Raw genomic sequence first — 23,455 nt, 5'->3', positions numbered from 1 at the left:
TGAGCTGGGAAGGAGGCAGTTGAAATAAAAGAGAAAACTGGAATCATTTTGATGGTTTTGATGTCGTAGGCCTAAAAAACAAACGAAATAGAATCACAGTGATTTAAACCAGGGTGGATAAAAAAATAAATGATTTTCTTTTTATTTAAATCAATTTAAAAATATCAGTTTTTTTTATTTTTTTTAATCAAATTTATTTTAATAAAATGCTTTTGGAGTAACAATCTATCTAGATAGCTTTCCATTTAAGATACATTAATAATTTAGTTTATTCAGCATGAAGCTTAGTTATGTAGCCTGAGGCTGTATATTCTGCAATATTTACATTTTTGGTAAACTCATTCAATAGCAATAGCAATAGCAGTTAGACTTATATACCGCTTCACAGGGCTTTCAGCCCTCTCTAAGTAGTTTACAGAGTCAGCATATTGCCCCCAACAACAATCCGGGTCCTCATTTTACCCACCTCGGAAGGATGGAAGGCTGAGTCAACCCTGAGCCGGTGAGATTTGAACAGCCGAACTGCAGAACTGCAGTCAGCTGAAGTAGCCTGCAGTGCTGCATTTAACCACTGCGCCACCTCGGCTCTTGAAAACCAAGGTCTGCAAACTAAATAGGAAATCTTCATTTTGTGTGCAATTAATAATATTAAAGATTCTAACTACCAGCAAGAATGAGTCCTTACATTTAAAGAGCATCTGTCTTTTCAGATCCATCATGACAGTGGCTGTGAGCCCACTCATCTGCTGCCCAATTACCTGTCACTGCGCATCACCAGCCGTCCCTTTAAAGTGAATGGGACGGCCGGTGAGTCAAGAGCGGGTCAGAGGAGGAGCCGCTGCAGGACAGAGATGACAGTGGCTCTTTAAAAATTATGATTTCAACCGAGTTGATTTCAATCAAGCCTAGTGATTTAAATCATGATTTAAATCACCTTGATTTTAATTAAATCCACCCTGATTTAAACAGAGGGAGGCCATGGAGTAGAAAGGTTTCTTCCTAAGACACAAAGAATGAAGGACATATTGCATTCTCCCAAACCAGGATGAAACAGTTTTATATTAGCTAATGGAATGAATCTTTTATTTCCCAACTCTTGAATGGAAAACATTAAGTTCTTCCTTTGTTAACTCAGTTTATGTTTTCTCGACGTAAAGAGATAGAAGATACAGACTTTAAAACCTTACAGAGTACTCTAAAATATGAAGTACGTATATACACTTATTCTAGCCTTTAGAAACATGACACATTGTGTTTGTGTGTGTGTGTGTGTTTAAATAGCACAGCATAATAGCAGGAGCCTTGAATTTTCTTTCTTGCCCTAAAGCAAAATATTGGATGTTGCTATTAAGTTAGTTGCAGTGTAATTTTTCCAGGCAAGTTCAGTTAAAAACTCTTGTCTGGAAAGTAGTATATTGAACTGCTTTAGGCTTAGCCATTTGTTTGGTAGATGGTGATGATTTGTTATAGCTGTCCCAGCCCAAAAAGACTCTGAGAGGCTTACAGTATCCTAGTATCAAATTTAAGATTAAAAACAACAACAACAACAACAACAACAACAACAACAACAGGGAAATAAACCCATGTTTTAGATCACAGCTACATCTCAAGAACATTTTGGAACCCTGAGAAACTGGGCATCTTCTCTGGGGAGGATGCTGCTCCAGAGGATAGAGTAAGCATGTCCCCTCCATCCAGAGGTGAAATGCTACCGGTTCGGGTCAGGTCGCCTGAACCGGTAGTAAAAAAATGCTACCGGTTCGCCCGAACTGGGAATTTAAAAATGCTAAAAAATAAAAAAATAAAAAAAATAATGCAAAAAAAAAAGTTCCGATGATCGCGTGGCACAGCTGATTATTGTATCGCTGATCATCGGAGCATTTTTAAAAAACTTTTTAAAGCATTTTTTAACTACTGGTTTGCCTGAACCGGTAGTAAAAAAAAAAAGTGCTTTAAAAAAAGTTTTAAAAAAAGTCCCAATGATCAGCTGTGCAACAGTCAGCTGTGCTGCACGATTTATATTTGCTAGAAAGCCGGAAATCCTGCTTTCTAATGAATCTAAATTGCACGGCACAGTTCTCTCTCCCCCTCCCCCCCACTGTTCTACTTACCTTTGCAAACTCAGAAAAGGCTTCTTGGCACCTGCGTTGCACAGGCACACGTGGATCAAACTGGTAGCAGACTTCAAGGCATTTCACCCCTGCCTCCATCCCACACAAAATTCACTGGAGGGGACTTGAAGCCCCCACTCTACCTGAAGGCTCTGGATGGGCACAAGCCATGGGAAACAGGCGTCTGTTGAAGGACTTTATGGGTGACCATCAGCGCCTTGAATTGCGCCTGGAAGCCAATGACAGCGACTGCAGCTAATGGAGGAGGGATAACATATGGCCATTATATGCTTGCATTGCTGAATTTTGGACCCCAAAATAAATAATGAGAGCAAGAAAGTTGGGAGAGTTCCTGGTGTCTTCAATTCCCCAAGTGTGGTCCACTCTCCGATTGCCACCAGATATAGTATTGATAAAGACAAATATCTTCACATTTCCCACCCCAGCCTTATTTCTTCTGTCTCATGACCATCCATCCATACCTCCTACTACCCAATTCTACTTGCAGCCTTTGAATTACGATCCAATCCATTTTATTTCACCCCCTCTTTGTTCCTGTTAATATAATATAAAAGGGACATTATTTATATTGACATTATTTGTCTCATTTTACAAAAGATGATTCAATTATCAACATGTTATGATAATCACTGTTTGATGCGTGTCGGCATAAAGAATTTAGGGTTGTGAAGATGATAGCTAAGCATCACAAGTTGTAAACGTTGAAACATATGAAAGATGATTAGGGGACTGGAGGTTAAAACATATGAATAACGGTTGCAGGAACTGGGTATGTCTAGTTTGATGAAAAGAAGGACTAGGGGAGACATGACAGCAGTCTTCCAATATCTCAGGGGCTGCCACAAAGAAGAGGGAGTCAAGCTATTCTCCAAAGCTCCCAAGGCAATGGGTGGAAAGGTGGAAACTAATCAAGGAGAGAAGAAAGGAGAAATTTCATGACAGTTAGAACAATTAATCAGTGGAACAAATTGCCTCCAGAAGTTGTGGATGCTCCAACACTGGAAGTTTCTAAAAAAATGCTGGATATCCATTTGTCTGAAATGGTATAGGGTTTCCTGCCTAGGCAGGGGGTTGGACTAGAAAACCTCCAAGGTCCCTTCCAACTCTGTTATTCTATTCTATTCAACCCCAGTTACGTATAAATGGAGAATGAAACGGAATCTATTTTATGTTGCTTGCTACGTAAAAGCACTTTGCAGTGATTCATCCAAAATTCATAACAAAAAAATAAAAATCAAACCCTGAATAAGTAGATAGGTCCCTTTGACTTTATGAGTGACGGGAGGATGGAGTTACCTGCTCTTCCAAAGTATCCTTTCAATCCATCATCTTCACAATTGTAAAGGCATTCCATCAGTGCCTACTGTGATAGATTTATCATCACACGCAGAGACCGAAATCTTCAGGAATCCAAATGCTGATGGATGATCAAAGTGAACCGTGGTTATGCAAATGCCCTAAACATGCTTTTAACTGCCTGAAACTGTCTTAAATTGAAACCTGGCAAAAGGTACAGTGTGGGAACTCCAAAAACACGTGGTTTTTGGAAAAAAAAAACTGTCTCCAAAGTCCTTGCCTTTCTGCGTAACAGTGTTATATACTTACATGATTTGTAAGGTTCACTTGAATGCTCATTTTTTATTTTTGGTTTTAATTGTGTTGGAGATTTGCTGTCTGTTGCATGCCTTGAAAATGCTCTTGGCGGCATACCTGTTTAGACTTCTTTAATCTAATGGAGAACTGGCAAATCCTTCGCCTGTTTTTCTTGTGCTGTCAAAGTGGAGGGGAAAAAAAAATTGGATGGTTAATTTATTCTTAGTCCAGTCCTCAGCTACTGACGAATTTCCAAATACACTTAGACAATAGCGCTATTCTCTTTTTCTTTTCTCTCTTGTGGCACAATGGCAATCTACGGTATCGCTGACAAAATAGAGTAAGGTCTGGAAGGGATTTTGGAGGTCATCCAGTCCAACCTATTGCCCAATACAAGCATCCATTTTCACAATAAATGCAATTTGCTGTTTTAAATGCTTCCAGAAAAGAAGAGTCCACAACCTCTGCATATTGGGTTCAAATAAGAAGATTCAGGTTCTTTATTTTGTGAAGGCTGCCTTCATAATACCTAGTTTCACAAACAATAGAGATATGTAAACCTTTCATATACAGCTACTGAAATAGAACGTAATATTCAAGGTGTCATCAGGGGTAGCAAAAATAGTGCATTTTCTTTCAGATCTCTTTGCTTTTAAATATATTTAAATATGAGGCACAAAGAAGTTTCTTCCTCAGAGTCCTTTGTGCTTTCTAAGCTTGGTTGTTTTCTTGAAGATGTTTCATTGCCAAACTTGGTGACAGCATCAGTGCTGGTAAGGGATGAGGTTTGCTCTCAGTTTATATTCTGGTAGCTTGCTCTTTCAATGTTGGTGGGAATGATGTTGGAGGTTTTTTGGTTGAGCTGTTGCTGTTAGCTTCTTTGGCTGTTACTTGATCAGGGTATTGTTTACTACGTGATTAAAGCTCTGATGTTAATCTTAATGTTAATCAACAATTAAGAAGTAGAACATACCCCAATCAAGGAACTGATTAAATAAAAAATGTCCAACATGATAAAGAGTCTTCACCCAAGTCTTGGTGAAGATCCAAGTTTTCATGGCTCTTCTAAACAACAGGAGCATGGAGGGTGGAATCCAAATCTCAGGGGAAACCTAGTTCCATAGAACAGGTGCTGCTATGAAGGAGGTCTCCTTCCAGGATCCTGAAAGATAACATTGTTTAATCGAAGGAAGCCAGAATTCACCATCTGTACAGGATCAAGTTGGTTGGCCGAAGTTATTGGAGACAAGAGGTCCCTCAACTAATCAAATTTAGGAGATGAACAGACTGAGCCTGAAGTGTGTCAAATTCATCACCAGTCTTGAGTCCCCTTGCGCCCACGAGAGATCTAAAGTCCAGTCCACCTTGAATTCCGTTGATTCTTGTGTGCCACCTATTTCCTTTGACCATTAGTAGGTCAGATTCTTCGAGAGAGCATTAGCATGTAATAAAAGGAGAAATGTTTCCCCTTTTGCATTTGAGCATCCAAGATGGGACAGGAAAGAAGAAAGAGAAAGAGGAAAGACAAAGAAAATGAAGGAACGATGGGAAGAGAGCAAGGAAGGAAAAATAAGGAAAGAGGAGAAGGAAGAAGAAAGAATGAAGAGGGAAGGAAAGAAGGAAGGATATTATAATGAGAATGAGGGAGGGACTGAGGGAAGTCCAGCCTTAGCACTTGGCCAACACAGTTGCCCCCAACATGAGTGACGTCAAGCTGCCCATTCCTATCCCGGCCCCCCGAGGTGAAACGCAACCCTGATGCAGTCCTCAATTAAATCGAGTTTGACACCCCTGCACTAAGTCATATTTCAGAAGTGTTTTGAAAACTCTTCATCTTCCGTTTGGAATGTATGAATATGTTTGGCTGTTCATTAAAACTCCCCCCACCCCATAAGATCCATTTGTAGCCGAGCAAAATATTTCAATACCAGTTCTGAATGTAGCAATTCATTTGGGGAACAGTCTAGATAAATATTGGCTCATGTCATTTTGACAGATAAAAACTAATATCGCCAGGACACCACATTGAATGCAAAGTAATCGAGCCTGTTGTCATAGTGTTTGTCTTATTATTTTTTTAAGTAGGAATACAAATATTGTAAATAGATACATACCTAATTCTAGAGTTGTTTGAATGTTAAGGCAATTCCCGACAGTTTGCACTGTTTTCCGTTAGAATAGATTGATTAGCTTCCTCTAACATGTTCAATCACCTCCTAATTCGCTGTCTAATATCATTTTGCCTAGATTGGGTAAAGATTCACTGAAACATAGTAATTAATTTTAAAAAAAACCTTAAAATGTTATTTGTAATAGAACCAGCATAGTTGACTGAGGGCGTTTCTATCATTTTCCCTGATAATGGCTGTCTGAGAAAAAATTTCTTAATAACTGGGTTTCGACAAATTGTGGAAAAATCTGTTTTGGCGTGTAATTTACTTACAAAATAGATTCATTTTTATCAGTAAGATTTGATTGTGTTAAACACATTTTTAGTTTCCCTTCAAAACAAAAACAGGTGAAATATAGTGTGTATATTCTAGTTTGCTTTAAAAAAAACATTCTATGGAGGATATTTGTGCTCAAAAACACATCATTTGCATATAATTGAGAGCTATAATTTGTCAAATGTCTCAAGGATATTTTGTTGAATGTTATCAAGCAGTTGTTTCTCTTCCATTGGTTCTAATTCTGCCCACAAAGACATGTACACTTTCTATTAATAAGTAAATAACTACAAGACAGTGTATGTTTTAAACCTTGTCTTGTGTGATTGATATTCTTGGGGAAACTTCCAGATAAAATCGACTCTGGTAAATAGACAGAATTTGGGAACCAAAGGATTATATTTAAATAGGAAGTGAGAAAGTGATGGGAACTGAATTATATTTGGTCTTATTAATATTAATTGTGTAGCAGTCAATAAAAGTTACATTATGACCTTACAAACCACAATGCTATTTAACCTTTTCAGTAATAACCTTGTGAAATGTCACAGTCTATGTTATTGCACCGCATTGAAAGAATATTGAATAAATGTAAACTCTTCTTTAAGGTTACTTTGAAAGGTGGAAGTTGACAGAAATTAACTATGTTGCTAAATTTTTGGTTTTCCACTGTTTTATGTTTTTTTAGAAGTTGTTCAGTGGTTAGGTTGTTTTAGCAGGAGACTGTCAGTTATAAATTTTTAAGAGGACTAATCATTTTTGCATTGATTATTATATTCTGTTTGTTCTCATTGATCAAGGTATTTTATGCACATAAGACAATGAACAATTGTTATTCTACTAAAAATCAATTTCTTGAATATCTTGGATAACATGCTCTGTTTCATATATCATAATGAATCAAGGCGGGTAATAGTTAATTACCAAGCTGTTCCATAAATGGAAAAGAATATGTTTGAGAAATCTCTACTAATGTTAAGAATAATTTTTGCCATAGGTAGGTAGGTAGGTAGGTAGGTAGGTAGGTAGGTAGGTAGGTAGGTAGGTAGGTAGATAGATAGATAGATAGATAGATAGATAGATAGATAGATGATAGATAGATAGATAGATAGATAGATAGATAGATAGATAGATAGATAGATTCTAGAAAAGCCAACTGATTAATGGAAGGTATACCTTAAGCTGGTGTCATTAACCATGAATAAAAAATGATATATGACATTTGATAAAAGAAGTATAACAGGTTGAGTTGTTAGAAATATATTAAAATTGTGTATGTGTGTACACATTCACCCAATCCCCCACATTCATACACACATGCATTTTATATACAACTGTTTTTGTGTGTATGGACATGTATGTGTATAGTGTTAATCATATATTAATAACAAATATTAATCAAATGTATGCACCATACACACACACTACATTTGAAGAATAAAGAAATAATAAATATATTCTCAATTGTTTGGCATAAATGACCAGGATATAACAGTTATGGAGGTTGATCAGTTCAGTAGATTAGACCTAGCCATAATTTTACTTAAAATAAACACATTTGACAAGTTAATGTCATTTAATCTGTTTCTCACACATTAAATATATAAAGTAAGCTAAAGTTACATTTGAGTTAAGCTTAATTCCTGGCGAGTCACATAGAATCATCCATGCTGTTTTCCTAACAGGACCAGCTGGAGTTTTTTTATCTAGTTTTATTAGGACAGCAAAAAAACATTAACATTAATAACATTAAATTAAAGTGACCACCTGTTATTCTTTTCGTTTGGGTCAACAGTATGATCCAAAATAGTTCCTCTTTAGCACCATTTCCAACTTTTTACATTGTAATCCAAATATAAAACTTTATTTAAAGATTTACATTAGTTCCGTCTCACCTTGCTAAGGGAACGATAATAGTAGCACTCCAAAGAAAAATTTTTTTTTTATGGATGAATAAAAGTTACTAATTAATGTATAATTTACCCGACATAAATTCTAAAACAATATTATTGCCTTTAAAAAAATAAAAATAAAAAATTACTTGCTGCCACTTGTTCCTCTTCACTTAAATCTGTCAGAAAGTGGAAGAGTATTCACACTTGTGACTAGTGAATTTTAAAACAAACAAACATAAATCACAGTCTTTTTGGTTTTGCCTATTTCTACAACAATAAACCTCTACTTAGTTTACCTGTTTGATGTCTGGCTTTTGACACCTTTCAAAATAATTGGTCATATCTGTCTGTCCAGATCCAAGATAGTGAAATTGATTTAGGATTCAGGAATTTGCATGCAACAGCTTTTTGATTCCAAATATCTTATGGCTGAAAAAGTTGCAGAATTTGTCTTCAAAATGAGAGAGAGAGAGAGAGAGAGGGAAAGTCCTGGAGTTAATGCAAGGATCTTCCATCCCATCAAGAGCAAACAAAGCATCACTCTTCCTTGCATGGATAGAGTGCTCTCTGATTTACATTGAAAGCCACAAGAGGGCACAGATGTGAACACGGCTGGCTCTGAAGTTGCAAATGGATGTTAATCACAAGGGCGATACGCTTGCTGTGATGCAGTCACTGACTTGGGAATTTGAAGTCTCTAAAGGTGATTGATGGGTAGAGAAGGATAAATAAGCATCAGAGTCATCTGAGTTTCAAACTGCAGATGGCTCTCTTGATCTTCTTGATGGGTCACGCTTGGTATCTCCAACTTGAATTTTCCTTTCTCTTCTTCCTTGATGCCTGTGAATGGCAGGCAGGTAACAATGGGCTAAGTGGGAAGTTAATTTACGTCTGGGGAATAAGAGCTTGAAGCAAACGCCAGATACGAATTCCCCAAGAGGGAAAATGTTAACTAGATGAGGATCTGATTTGCCAATGAGAAATGAGAATATGAATGATGACCAAAGTGGCCTCTGTTTGTGACTTTAATACATTGTTGGTAAGTTAGGGATTCAGTGCTGGTTTCTGCCTTTATGTTAAAACAACACATTTGGGTGACAAATCATGAAAGTGGGAGATAGAGGTCAGACGATTTTTAAAATTGCACATTGGACTTTGTCTCAATATATATATAGAATAACTTTTTCTTATTAAGTTATAAATAAATCTGCTATTAATTCCAGTTGGGAATGTCTAAACATTTATGTTTAGTTTATTTGTGTAGAATAGAATAGAATAGAATAGAATAGAATAGAATAGAATAGAATAGAATAGAACAGAACAGAACAGAACAGAACAGAATAGAATAGAATAGAATAACAGAGTTGGAAGGGACCTTGGAGGTCTCCTAGTCCAACCCTACAGGAAACCCTACATCACTTCAGGCAAATGATTATCCAACATCTTCTTAAAAACTTCCAGTGTTGGAGCATTCACAATTTCTGGAGGCAAGTTGTTCCACTGATTAATTGCTCTAACTGTCAGGAAATTTCTCCTTAGTTCTAAGTTGCTTTTCTCCTTGATTAGTTTCCACCCATTGCTTCTTGTCCTGACCTCAGGTGCTTTGGAGAATAGTTTGACTCCCTCTTCTTTGTGGCAGTCCTTGAGATATTGAAACACTGCTATCATGTCTCCCTTAGTCCTTCTTTTCATCAAACTAGACATGCCCAGTTCCTGCAGCCATTCTTCATGTTTTAGTCTCCAATCCCCTGATCATCTTTGTTGTTCTTTTCTGCCCTCTTTCTAGAGTCTCCACATCTTTTTTACATCGTGGCAACCAAAACTGAATGCAGTAATTGTAGTTATTGTAAGGATCTTATGTAGCTCCTAAATATACTTAGGTATATCTATTTGCCAATTTCAGGTGTACCCCATGGAAAGTGGGGTACACCTGAAATTGGCTGGAATTCTATGTGCTCCATGCTGATTTATACTTTTCTAATTATGCCTCTGCATTCTTTTTACAAATGTAATTTCATTAATGATTTTTTTAAAAGATAAAAATGAACTAATGTAATAGTTACTAATATAACTGATATAACTAATATAAAGTGAGGGAAAGAAAAGGGGGGAAAAAAGCTAAAAGTGGAAGATAGGAAAAAATAAAAGAAAAATAAAGAAAAACTACGTAGTATTTTTCAATCTTTTTGCAGCAGTTATAAAAACCATTATAAAATTACACCTTGCACTTCAGTTACATTCTATTCTGTATAATCATCAAAATTTCAAACCATTTTTTTTCCTGCTTCCTGCTTCTATAAGAGGTTTCCAGTCACCAGTAAATATAGGCATTGTCTCTTCTCTAATCAAGTTAATTTAGCAATTTCAACAAGGTGCTATGCCATTGGTTCTTCTTATGATTTTACTTTATATTCTCCCATGGACAAAATTCTAGTATTTAACAATACCTTAGCCATTTGTGTTTACATATTATTCCTCATCTATAAAATGCTTCTTGCGTTTAGAATTACACAGACAAGTTCGGGACAGCCTGGATTTGTGTCTATTCTATATTCCCAGTATGGCACATCTAACATGTGGATTTTTAAAATCCACATTTACCTTGATTTTTATCATGCTACAAATATCCATGCCACCCAAATCTCGGGTCATATCCTTCTAACTCCAAAAACCTTCTATTTCTCAATGACGCCCACTCTTTCTACCAATCCAAATTGCAAGCTGCACAATTTCAAGTCAGGTAAATTTGATCTTTTGTATCCTGTAACATCTTACATTTAACCCGTGTCCTTTTTCCCAGCCGCACACATTGTAGGTACATCCTTGTGGCACTGTTTAAATGCCGCATCAGTTGTCAAAAACATTGTTCTAGGCAAAACATCATTTTTAATCACAGACATTCTGCCCGGCAACAACAGTTGTAGTTTATCCCACCTTGACGTATATTTTTTTAACTTTATTCCGTGTCTTAATATAGTTACTTCGAAATAGCATCAAGTTCATATTTGTCATAGGGATACCTAGATATTTTATTTTCTTCTCGGTCTTAAGACCTGCTTTACTCATCCATTCGGTTTGATCTTCCATCTGCATATTTTTGTGTTAACATCTTCATCTTCTGTTTATTAGTCATCTGGCCTGCCAGTGCACCAAATTTCTTTAATTTGCCCATTAATATTTCAGCCTTTTAGAGGGGTCTTCTAAAATCAATACCCAAGTCATCTGCAAAAGCACTGAACTTTTAAATCTCTTTTAAAAATCTTTAATGCCACAATCTTCTCATCCTGTCTTATATCTCTGATCAATATTTGAATGGAATAGAATGGAATAGAATGGAATAGAATGGAATAGAATGGAATAGAATGGAATAGAATGGAATAGAATGGAATAGAATGGAATAGAATTTTTTCTTGGCCAAGTGTGATCGGACACACAAGGAATTTGTCTTTGGTGAAGATGCTCTCAGTGTACATAAAAAGACAAGATACATTCGTCAAGACTCATAAGGTAGGTTATAGGTTATAGGTTTATTTCATTTATATGCCGCCCTATTCCCCGGAGGGACTCAGGGCGGCTAACAAACTCAGGGGAGGGGGTAATACAAACAAGTCAAAAACAACAAACAGGATACAAAGAAAATTTAAAAACAATCAACAGTCACACAATTCGAGCGGGGAAGGGAACTCATCAACCCCAGGCCTGCCGTAACAGCCAGGTTTTAACGCCTTTACGGAAAGCCTGAAGGGAGGTGAGGGTCCGGATCTCCACGGGGGAGTTCGTTCCAAAGGGCCGGAGCAGCCACAGAGAAGGCCCTCCTCCGAGTGGTCGCCAATCGACATTGGCCGGTAGATGGAATCCGGAGGAGGCCTAATCTGTGGGATCTGATGGGTCTTTGGGAGGTAATTGGCAGCAGGCGGTCTCTCAAGTACCCAGGTACAACACTTAATGATAGTCAAAGGGTACAAATGAGCAATCAGGAAACAATATCAATATAAATCTTAAGGATACAATCAACAAAGTTACAATACTGCAGTCATAAGTGGGAGGATATGGGTGATAGGAACAATGAGAAGACTAATAGTATTAGTAATGTAGCCTTAGTGAATAGTTTGACAGTGTTGAGGGAATTATTTGTTTATCAAGAGTTCGGGGGAAAAACTGTTCTTGTGTCTATTGTCTTGGTGTGCAGTGCTCTATTGCGTCGTTTTGAGGGTAGGAGCTGAAGCAATTTATGTCCAGGATGCGAGGGGTCTGTAAATATTTTCAAAGCCTTCTTTTTGACCCGTGCAGGAATCAGGTCCTCAATGGAAGGCAGGTTGGTAGCCGTTGTTTTTTCTGCAGTTCTGATTATCCTCTGAAGTCCGTGTCTGTCTTGTTGGGTTGCAGAGCCAAACCAGGCAGTTATGGAGGTGCAGATGACAGACTCAATCATTCCTCTGTAGAACTGTATCACCAGCTCCTTGGGCAGTTTGAGCTTCCTGAGTTGGCGCAGAAGGAACATTCTTTGTTGTGCTTTTTTGATGACGTTTTTGATGTTAGGTTTTTGAACCTAAAATAATTTTTGAAGAACCAAAACAAATAAATAAATAAATAAGTTTGGGGTACAGTGGGCACCTCAGACACCATCTTCCTTTTTGTATCGCACAGAGCTTTGTTGGATAGCTGTTAAAAATCATTTCTATTTTCTATAGATCGATCTTAACCCATTTTGCAAAGTTCAAAATTCAAACAATACGTCTTGCACTCTCTGTTCTTTCAGCCCTATCTGATGGGCTTCTTAATTGGAAGCAAGGCCCACTGATTTTCAGTTTTTCTTGCTGCCAAGAACTTTTTTTGTTTTGCAAAAGAGTGCAGATTGGATCGTCTCTTCGTCCACTTCCCTCCAACTTTTTTATTACCCTATTTTATTTAAGATTTAAATCTCTTAAGAGGTGTGAAGACATTGCCATAGAACAGAGCCGATTTCTAGATGTCGAAACCTATTCTCGCTGAGCTTCTCGCGTGCATTTTCCCCCCCTCCCCGTTAGAAGGATATGGGTTGCAAATTGATCTTAAGAATGATAGATGTGGTTTTTTTTTCCCCCACTGCAGCTGGGCTATTGTGGAAGACGTTGGGTGTGAGGGCCTCCCAGGAATTGCTTGAACGTTGTCTCTTTTGTGCAAAGTTTGAAAAGCTGGTGGGCAAACACTACTGCCTTGAGCGCACCTGCTTCTGTTGTAGGGGGATGTGGGTCTATTTGGACGGAGAGCGCATCAGTTGCCATTTCATTCAACCTCACACAAAAGAAGTCCATAAGGAGCAACATTCTACTGACGCCCAGCCACAAAACCATGCTTGCAGCCATAGTGAGGCTTGTAAACACCGAGTTCCCCTTTTGTTCCACAGGCAGCAGTTGGAAAACAGCCACCGGAGAAGTTTTTCCCTCTGTCTCTAACATCATCGCAAAATAGGCTACAGATTCATTAAGTCTTTCCAGGGAAGCTTTTTTTTTTAAAAAAAAAAAATTTCTTTGCGTTCTAAAAAAAAATCTGCAGGACCAGTTTCCGCTTCAGAATATCCAGTTTGTTAAGCAATGGTTGGCTTTACATTTTAGCATGACATATTGTTTTCCTTCTGGTAAAATAAACCAGAGGTGCCTAAAATGAATTCCAGGGGCCATATACTATCCTGAAAACTTGGTGTTTGCTTTCCTTCCAGATCAGTGGTGGGTTTCAAAAATTTTTAGAACTACTTCTGTAGGTGTGGCCTGCTTTGTGGGAGTGGCTTGCTGGCCACGTGACTGGGTGGGAGTGGCTTGCTGGCCATGTGACTGGGTGGGCGTGGCCAACTTGTAAAATGTGAAACTCACTTAAAAACGCTCTTGCTTAGCAACCAAAATGTTGGCTCAGAAACTCTGGCATTTGAAGCACGCAAGTCTTAAAGCTGTCAAGTTACAAGACCCTTGCACCCCTAACCCTTTAGAAAAAAAATCCAGGGGTGTTCAAACATGACAGCTTTAAGACTTGTGGACTTCATCTCCCATAATTCCTCCTTTCACTCTTCGTCTTGATGATGTGCGGATGGGCAGGGGCAGGGAGCTGGAACCGGTTTTAAAGGGCACTGTAGATTTGTGGAACCTCTTCTATAGAAGAGGTTTGAACTGGCAGGAACTGTTCCAGACCTTCAAAATGAATCCCCAAATATCCATGTTGAATATAACAGAAATTAAATGATTAGATATTATTTAGACAGTTATGGCATCAACAAACTTATAAGAGACGTGGTGGCTCAGTGGCTAAGACACTGAGCTTGTTGATCAGAAGGTGGGCAAATCAGTGTTTGAATCCATAGGTCCACATAACAGAATGAGCTCCCATTACTTGTCCCAGCTTCTGCCAACCTAGCAGTTCGAAAGCACATAACAAATGCAAGTAGAAAAATAGGAACTCGGTGGGAAGGAAACAGCATTCCGTGTGCCTTCGGCATTGAGTCATGCCGGCCACATGACCAGGGAGACGTCTTTGGACAGTGCTGGCTCTTCGGCTTTGAAACGGAGATGAACACTGCTCCCTAGAGTCGGGAACGACTAGCACATATGTGCAAGGGGAACCTTTACTTTTTTAACTTCCATTAAGTTTAATAGTAATGAAATGAAAAGAAACACACATTTTTCCTGTTGTCCAAATAAGTATTTGTGTGTGTGTGTGTGTGTGTCTAGAGCAGTGGTGTCCAACCTTGGCAACTTTAAGACCAGTGGACTTCAACTCCCAGAGTTCCTCAGCCAGCAAAGCTGGCTGAGGAACTCTGGGAGTTGAAGTCCACAAGTCTTAAAGTTGCCAAGGTTGGAGACCACTGCTCTAGAGGTCCTATTATACCACTCTAAATCTAAAAGGTTTGGCCCTCTTCTAATAGGCGACCTTATTATTATGAGTGTCACTCCCTGTTTTTATTTTACAGGCCATCCTTGATTTACAACCACAACTGAGCCCCAAATTGCTAAGTAAGACAGTTGTTAAGTGAGTTTTGCCCCCCTTGTGCGGCCTTTCTTGCTACGGTTGTTAAGTGGATCACTGCAGTTGTGAAATTACTGGCACGGTTGCTAAGGGAATCTGGTTTCCCTGTGGACGTCACTTGTCAGAAGGTCACCAAAGGGGATCACATGACCCCAGGACACTGCAATCATCATGAATGCCAGTATATGCCAGTTGTCCAGCAACCCAATTTTTGATCATCTGACCGCGGGGATGTTGCAACGATCATAAGTGTGAATAAATAGTCATCACACATTTTTTTCAGCACCATTGTAAATTCAAACGGTCATTAAATGAATGTTGAGGAATACATTATCTTTCTATCATCTATCTATCTATCTATCTATCTATCTATCTATCTATCTATCTATCTATCTATCTATCTATCTATCTATCTATCTATCTATCTATCTATCTATCTATCTATCTATCTATCTACATTGTCTGTCTGTCTGTCTGTCTGTCTGTCTGTCTGCCTGCCTGCCTGCCTGCCTGCCTGCCTGCCTACCTACCTACCTATCTATCTACCTATCTATCTATCTTGTATCCATCTTGCTAAAGGAGAGCTTACAGACTTTGAATTAAATGCAGTTATAAAACGTAACAATACCGATTTTACATTTTAAAAAGTCCCAATTAAAATACAAGTAAGCAGGAGGGAGAAGCAGGAGGGAGCAAAGTGCCTCCGGAGATGAGGTAGGGTGTTGTCCACCTCATCAGCCACCTCCCACGTGCCACGCCACTGTCGGGGCCCCCAGGCTTTATATTTATTTCTCCACTGAAGGATCCAGCTTCCCAGTCCAAGAGGTTGTTTACTCCCTTACAGGAGTTGCTTTTGGCATTATCTGCAGTGGTGTCATTATCTCTACTTTTCCAGACTTGGATGGACAACCGTGGAGGCCCAGGCTATCCAATTAGCAAGATAAGAAATAAGGACATGCAAGGAGCAGAGGCTTTCTCTCCCTATAAGAAGCAGGAGTTTTTTTTCTGCATAGAGACCCACCGTGCACTGAAAATTGTCAGCATGAATCAAGGCTGCTGTTCTTGAGGGGTTAGAGTACCTTATCTTGACAATGCTACTGTCTATGATAGAAAAGCTGCCCCTTCAGGAACTGGCTTTCTCTAACCCGCGAGAGAAGGGCAAAAAAAGGAGAGAGAGAGAGAGAGAGAGAGAGAGAAAAAAATCCCCAGCAACACGACAAATAAATACATGCATTCAATGCTCTTGAAGATCTTTCTATTGTGGGTTAGCCCAATTTGAAGCACATCCTGGATGAGAATACGATCTCAGCTACCTTCCCTGTTTAATATGCTCCGTGTTAAAATTAAATAGTGACAGAGATGTGGAGGGAAGGGTGTGTGTGTGTGTGTGTGTGTGTGTGTGTGTAGGACGAGCGATTTGGGGATTTACAATTATTGAAGAGATGCCTGTGTCTTAACAATAAGCCTCGGCGTTTTCTCAACCTTGCTTGGTCTCCAAGGTCTCCATTAAACAGAATAAGGATGGCTGCTTCTCAGAAGTTGTCAGATGCAGGGCATATAGCCTGAATGCACAATTGAGGCATTAAGGACACTGGTCTACCTTTGCAATAACCTTGCTTGTACGTCGAGAGAACGTACTGACATGATTTCGGCTGCAAGATCCGAGCTCGGCCCGGGGAAGATGTTGTACGAAAATTCACCGGAGGAAGGAAGAAAAGAGGAGGCCCTGGGTTTCTAACATGTCTAATTCAGTCGGAAAAAAAATAATAATAATGATACAGTGCTCAAATGAACTGTGGCAAATTTAATGAGCAGTCTTGAGGACAGAGACACATGTAGTGTGATGGGCACTCCAGGGAGAGTGATTAGGTGTACAGGGACTAATTAGCATGAAATATGAATGCGTTGGTATAAGTAGCCTTGATCTATGGGCCATCTATATTATGGGCTATGATTTTTGCATGAGCTTAATGAAAAGGAATTCAGAACTAAGGCTGTTTCAAACTTTTTAGACATTCATTCATTCATTTCATTCATTTATTGGTTTTGTATGCCGCCCACTCCCGAAGGACTCCGGGCGGCTTACAATAAAAAAGGGAGGGGATATATAAGACAATACAACAATTTTAAAATTACAACAACATTCATAATTAAAGTGGGGCTGGATACTTCAACAGCCCCAGGCCTGCCGGAACAGCCAGGACTTAACAGCTTTACGGAAGGCCGGGAGGGTAGTAAGGGTCCGGATCTTGACGGGGAGGTCATTCCAGAGGGCCGGAGCTGCAACAGAGAAGGCCCTCCCCCGGGGGGGGTCACCAGCCAACATTGGCTGGCAGATGGAATCCGGAGAAGGCCTAGTCTGTGCGATCGAATCGGTCTTTGGGAGGTAATTGGCAGGAGGCGGTCTCTCAGGTACCCAGGTCCGATGCCATGTAGGGCTTTAAAAGTAATGACTAGCACCTTGAAGCATGTCCGGAGACCAATGGGCAGCCAGTGCAGCTCGCGTAGGATAAGTGTAACGTGGGTGTACCTAGGTGCATCCACAATCGCTTGCGCGGCTGCATTCTGGACTAACTGAAGTCTTTGAACACTCTTCAAGGGCAGCCCCATGTAGACATGTATTCCAACATTCACACTATAGAACTGTGATGGTGACCCTATGCCCAGAGGTGGCATACAGAGCTCTCTCTGTGGGCACGTGCACAGTTTCCAGCTGCTCTTCTGGTTTCTGGCACGCACGTGCACACTGGTCTTCGCGGGTGCTGCAAAACGGCCTGAAAATGGCTCACAAAATTGTCCCCAAAACAGGCTGTTTCCAGGCTGTCTCCGGGCCTCCAAAAATGGTCGGAAAACAGCATGAAAAAAGTCCCCCCCCCAAAAAAAATGCATGCGACAGCCAGCTGGTCTTTGGGCTTCCGTTGCTTTGGCATGCACACATGCATGTGCATGCACACACATTCCACTTTGGTCACTTGGTGCCAAAAAGGTTCACCATCCCTGTTAGAAAGTTGTGGGCCAAGCTTCGTTGGAGATGCTCCATATCAAAGATCGAATCCGAAGGATTATTTTTGCATTGCAGTGTATTTGTACACATTTGACTAATTTCAACTAATGGACAATAGATTCCGATTTGTTATCCCCATTGACATGTGCTGTGCAACCGATAAACTATCCATAAAGGAGAATATTTGTAGCTCAGGGTGGAAAGGAGTCGTCCTTGGTGCTGAGCTTGGTTGTTTTCTTGTCAACATTTCATTACCCCAACTAGGTAACTTCATTAGTGCTAAGGCTACATAGTTGGAGTAATGAAACATATGCAAGAAAACAACCACACTCAGAGAGCACCAAGGACCCCTCATGCCAACCATGAACTATCAATATTCTCCTTTAAGGATAATTGTGTGTTGCAGAGCACATCAACGGGGATACAAATCTGATTCTAATGTCCATAATTCTTTTAGAAAATGTACTATATTGTTGTTGTTAGTTGCGAAGTCATGTCTGACCCATTGCGACCCCATGGACAACATTCCTCCAGGCTTTCCTGTCCTCTACCATCCTCTGGAGTCCATTTAAGCTCACACCGACTGCTTTGGGGACTCCATCCAGCCACCATTTTCTCTGTCGTCCCTTCTTCTTTTGCCCTCTATCTTTCCCAGCATGAGGAAGTCCTTCCTTCTCATTAGGTGGCCTGCGAGTCCTTCCTTCTCATTAGGTGGCCAAAGGATTTGAGTTTTCTCTTCAGGATCTGGCCTCCTTAAGAGCAGTCAGGGTGGATCTCCTCTAGGACTGACCGGTTGGATGGCCTTGGAGTCTAAGGGACTCCTAGGAGTCTTCTCCAGCACCAGTAGTATGACTAGGTCATACATTTATTTACTTTTTCTCTGTTCTTTCATTTTGAAAAGGTAAATGGGCCATTAGAAAAGAAAAGACGGTATAAATCAAATATCTAGGATGCGGTAGGTTTTTTTTTTTTTTTACTAGACTCAAATAAAATGTATCTTTTTTTAAAAAAAGAAAAGGAAAAAAAAAGACTAATTTTCTGGAGCTAATTATGATGAAGATTATGTCAATAGGATCTAGGCCCATGATGGCGAACCGATGGCACGCCTCCCCGAAGTGGCGCGCAGAGCCATGTCACCTGGCATGTGTGGGGTTTCCCCGTTCCTCTTCTGGGTTTCTGCCGGTGCGGCGAAGCGCTGGTCTTCCATTTTCCAACGTGAGTATGTGCGCCGGCCAGCTGATGGTGATGGGAATTCCCACCAGCAACCGGAAGACTAGCTGGCTGGTGCCGATGTGTGCCAGAAACTGAAAGTTCATTTTCTGGCGTGTGCATGCCCCGCTGGGCAGCTCCTCTTCCGTGTTGTGGCCCTGACTAGCAATGTGACCTTGTGCGCTCCCTTTTCAGCAATAGCAGTAGACTTATATACCGCTTCATAGGCCTTTCAGGCCTCTCTAAGCGGTTTACAGAGAGTCAGCATATTGCCCCCAACAATCTGGGTCCTCATTTTACCCACCTCGGAAGGATGGAAGGCTGAGTCAACCCTGAGCCGGTGAGATTTGAACCGCTGACCTGCTGATCTAGCAGTAGCCTGCAGTGCTGCATTTAACCACTGTGCCACCTTGGCTCTATGCACCTCAGCACTCGGTACCGAAAAGGTTTGCTATTATTTATTTATATATGTATGTATGTATGTATGTATGTGTGTGTGTATGTGTGTGTGTATATATATATATATATATATATGTATGTATGTATGTATGTGTGTGTGTGTGTGTGTGTGTGTGTGTGTGTGTATTAATTAATTAAAATTTATATGCCGCCCAATTCCGAAGGACTCCGGGCGGCTTACAAAAAAGAAAAAGAGAAAGAAGAAAAATAAGAAAAAAAGACAGTTTAAAATCACAAAACACATGCAATCATTCTAACCGGGGCTGGACCTCAACAATGAGGTCAACAGCCCCAGGCCTGCCAGAACAGCCAGGTTTTTACAGCTATCCCTGATTTAGGCCTTAAAAAAAAAAAAAAAATACTGAACGCTGCTTCTTGATTTTCAGACCTAGGAAAGGAAAGTGATTAGCAGGGAACATTTAATTGGATAATGCATAAATTAGGGGAAAAAAAATGTCAAAACCTGCAAGAGAGGAAGAAACAGCTATTCTGTATTATGAGAAAAATGCTAATGTGATTTGCTTCGGAATTTATTGTTGAGCAGAGATAGTGTGGCATGTAAGGTATGAATTAATGTAGTGAATATCAAGAGAAATTCACCACCGGTCATAAAAAGGAGCAGGGGAAAAAAAACAACACTTAGGTTTTGCTACTTGCACTCGCTCTCTAAAAGTTTAATAAAGCATGTTATCCTTGAGCTGCTTGAACATCTGTGCTACATCTCTGTCTTTGTTCCAGTGGTAAAGGAAAACAGAAAGTACAATTAAGTGAAACTTTCATTACATCCAAACCGAGGAGAATGGTTAATTACTTCTGAACATGAGCCAGGCTTTACAAGCTATCTTTAAAGCTTAATATAACATTGGCTTCAGATCTTGGATTGTTTGTTTTTTTCTTTCCATTTTTTAATTAGGAAGCTGTGCATAATTTCTTGAGGCTAGGGAGGAGGGTAGCAGAGAAGGCTAAAGAGTCCATCCGCTAGCTGCACATGGCCTTCGTGGTGGATGAAACTGTGATTAATGTGGTGTGATGTCATGCAAACCTGGGTATTAAGATCTATTCTTAGTGAATCTGGGAGAAGTGTTTCAAGATAACCAGCATTTGCAAAGGAAATGCAATTGGTTGATTTTCTTCAAGTGCATTGCCAAATATTAATCTATTTTAACTGAATTCCGTTGGTATGAGGATTAAGATCGTTTAGATTCTAAACAGGGAAATGAAATAAAATATAGGACTCGGATGCATTTATAATATTGAAAATACTGCAGAAAGATGATAAAACCGGAAGAAATTGAGGGTCTGTCTGTCTGTCTGTCGGCGGTTCGAAACCCTAGCACTGCGTAACGGAGTGAGCTCCCGTTACTTGTCCCAGCTTCTGCCAATTTAGCAGTTCAAAAGCAGGTAAAAAATGCAAGTAGAAAAATAGAGACCACCTTTGGTGGGAAGGGAACAGCGTTCCGTGCGCCTTTGGTGTTTAGTCATGCCGGCCACATGACCACGGAGATGTCTTCGGACAGCGCTGGCTCTTCAGCTTTGAAACGGAGATGAGCCCCCTAGAGTCAGGAATGACTAGCATATATGCGCAAGGGGGAACCTATACATATACATATATACGTAATTGCCTGCATATGTTTTCAAACTTGTATGATGGTCTTTTCTCACAGTTTCATGCCTCACTGTTCAGCATTAATAGAAACTTCTGGAAAGGCATAATGTTCCTCATCAGCATATCTTTGTCTCCCCATTATACCTGCCTGTTAAGGGAGAAAAAGATTTTCTTTTGAAAGCCTAATTTTGAAATACCTGGCCAAAACTATCTGCAAAGCTGATTGAAAGAAACTGGCACGGACCAAAAAGTATGTTGATTAGGCCATTTGAGATAATACAAAACCCATTTGTTTCTTATAAAAAAGACCTTCAGACAGGGCAGTGAAATACCTAGAGAAGCCAGCACATCAAACATGCGTCACAACTGTACACCTCTTTTGTGAGCTGTTGTGTGTTTATTTTTTCGTACTTAAAGCCAAACTGATTTTGAGCATCATTAGCAAAGAATGAGAGCTTGATGAATCAGCTAGGAATATATGGATCGCCATGGTTCTTAATATAGGCGGTGTAGGAAGCTCCCGCTTTGAATTCTGTGTTGAGTTCAACAGTCACAATGTTGCTCCAGCCTCTGGCATTTCCTTCCTCTTGTTTCCTAAAGTGGGTTCAAAGGGACATCAATTTGTGGTGCTGTTGAGATGTAAAATTTGGGGCCATTGTCAGCCGTTCCTTTTTGCAAGATGGAAAAGCAAAATTACCCAGAGTGGGTGGGGGTTAACTATCCCATGGTGATTATCGATGAAAGATACAGAAGTGACCACGGGGTAGATGGAAGAGAAAGGCCAAGTGTTGTCGGCTTATGACAAAATTGGGACTGTCAGTCAAGTGGGGATCTGTTCTGACCCCCCTCGTTCTACACCAAAGCACACTCCGAGCCAGAGATAAATTACGGCATTTAATTAACAGACGAACAGGTCCTTGGCAGCAACCTGGCACAGACAGACTTGGGCAGCAATAAACACAGATAAGGCTTGGCAGCAATCCAGCCTGCCAAGCTCATACAAAGTTCTCTGACATTCAATTCTGTGTTGATTTCTGTGTGCACAAGTAGCTTTTTATAGTCTGGAGATGAGCCTAATGACCACCAGCTGAGTGCAATCACCTCCTGTCATTGCATAATTGTTCCTGACGCTTATTAGCTCTTCGATGGCGTGCATCCAGGAACAACTCACTACTGGCTTCCGGCTCACTCTCCCTTGTCTCCTCCCCACTGTTCCAAGGCTCAGGTGCCTCCTGGTGGCCAACCAGCCTCTCTGCGCCCTGCTTGGAGTCGGAACCCTGTCCAGGGTCCTCCACATCCTCCAGAGCTGACTCAGAGGGTCCCTCGCTGTCGGAGTCTGGTGGCAGCTTCAACGGCTCCTGCTGGGCCACAACAGGATCAGATCTAGAAGAAACTAGTTTTTGAAGGATCGCTAAATATCTTAGGATCTAACAATGAGTTCAAATGCAATCTGTTGATTTTTTTTAAGGGATTTATTTAAGATGCAAAAAATGCAAAGGAAATTTGTAGGAAAGATAGGGGAGGGAAACATGTGCAGTACTTTGGTGCATTAGAGTAAGATAATAGAATCAAACCTCAGCTTTTTACTTTGACATTCTAGCATATAAACTAGTCATTTTTATAACAATAAACTTAGACATGTAACCTCTTAAATGTGATAACTGTTAAATCAGGAGCAAGGATAAAGTTGAAAAGCACTATGAGTTTATCTCATGATGCTCATTTAGAAGGGTATAAATGACAACTACCAACTATCAAGGCAATTTGGCACCAAATAAAAGTCAGCAAACTTCAAAGGGGGCTGGGCTTCGATCTCTTACGTGGGCATAAAGATTCAAAACTGATGATGTGTTTGACATTGCCCTCAGGCTCAGTCTGTTCATCTCCTACAATCTATCTATCCCTCCCTCCCTCCCTAACACCCCGCTCTCTCTGTGTGTCTGTCTGTGTGCATAACTCTGGAATGCCTCAAGCAATTTCAACCAAACTTGGTACTCAGATTACTTATCTTCTGGAAACAAATACCATTGGGGGGGGGGGGTAAGACACCCCCTACACCCCTTGAAATGTGTGTTCTGTTAAGGTGCAGCCTGTTGTGCCTCAAATGGCTTCTACTG

General features: G+C 40.1%; 1 protein-coding gene across 2 annotated transcripts in view; it reads left to right on the top strand.

The window, feature by feature from the left end:
- Positions 1 to 23,455, top strand: part of DIAPH2 (diaphanous related formin 2) — a 353,946-nt gene that overhangs the window by 99,264 nt on the left and 231,227 nt on the right. The gene's annotated exons all lie outside the window — the stretch shown is intronic.

This window comes from Thamnophis sirtalis, unplaced genomic scaffold, assembly GCF_051295495.1.
Source record: "Thamnophis sirtalis isolate CommonGarterSnake01/CBP01778 unplaced genomic scaffold, rThaSir2_p1.2 scaffold_13, whole genome shotgun sequence".
In the NCBI taxonomy this organism is placed as follows: Eukaryota; Metazoa; Chordata; class Lepidosauria; order Squamata; family Natricidae; genus Thamnophis; species Thamnophis sirtalis.
Note: the sequence above shows the minus strand (reverse complement) of the source record. Positions and strands in the feature narration are given on the sequence as shown.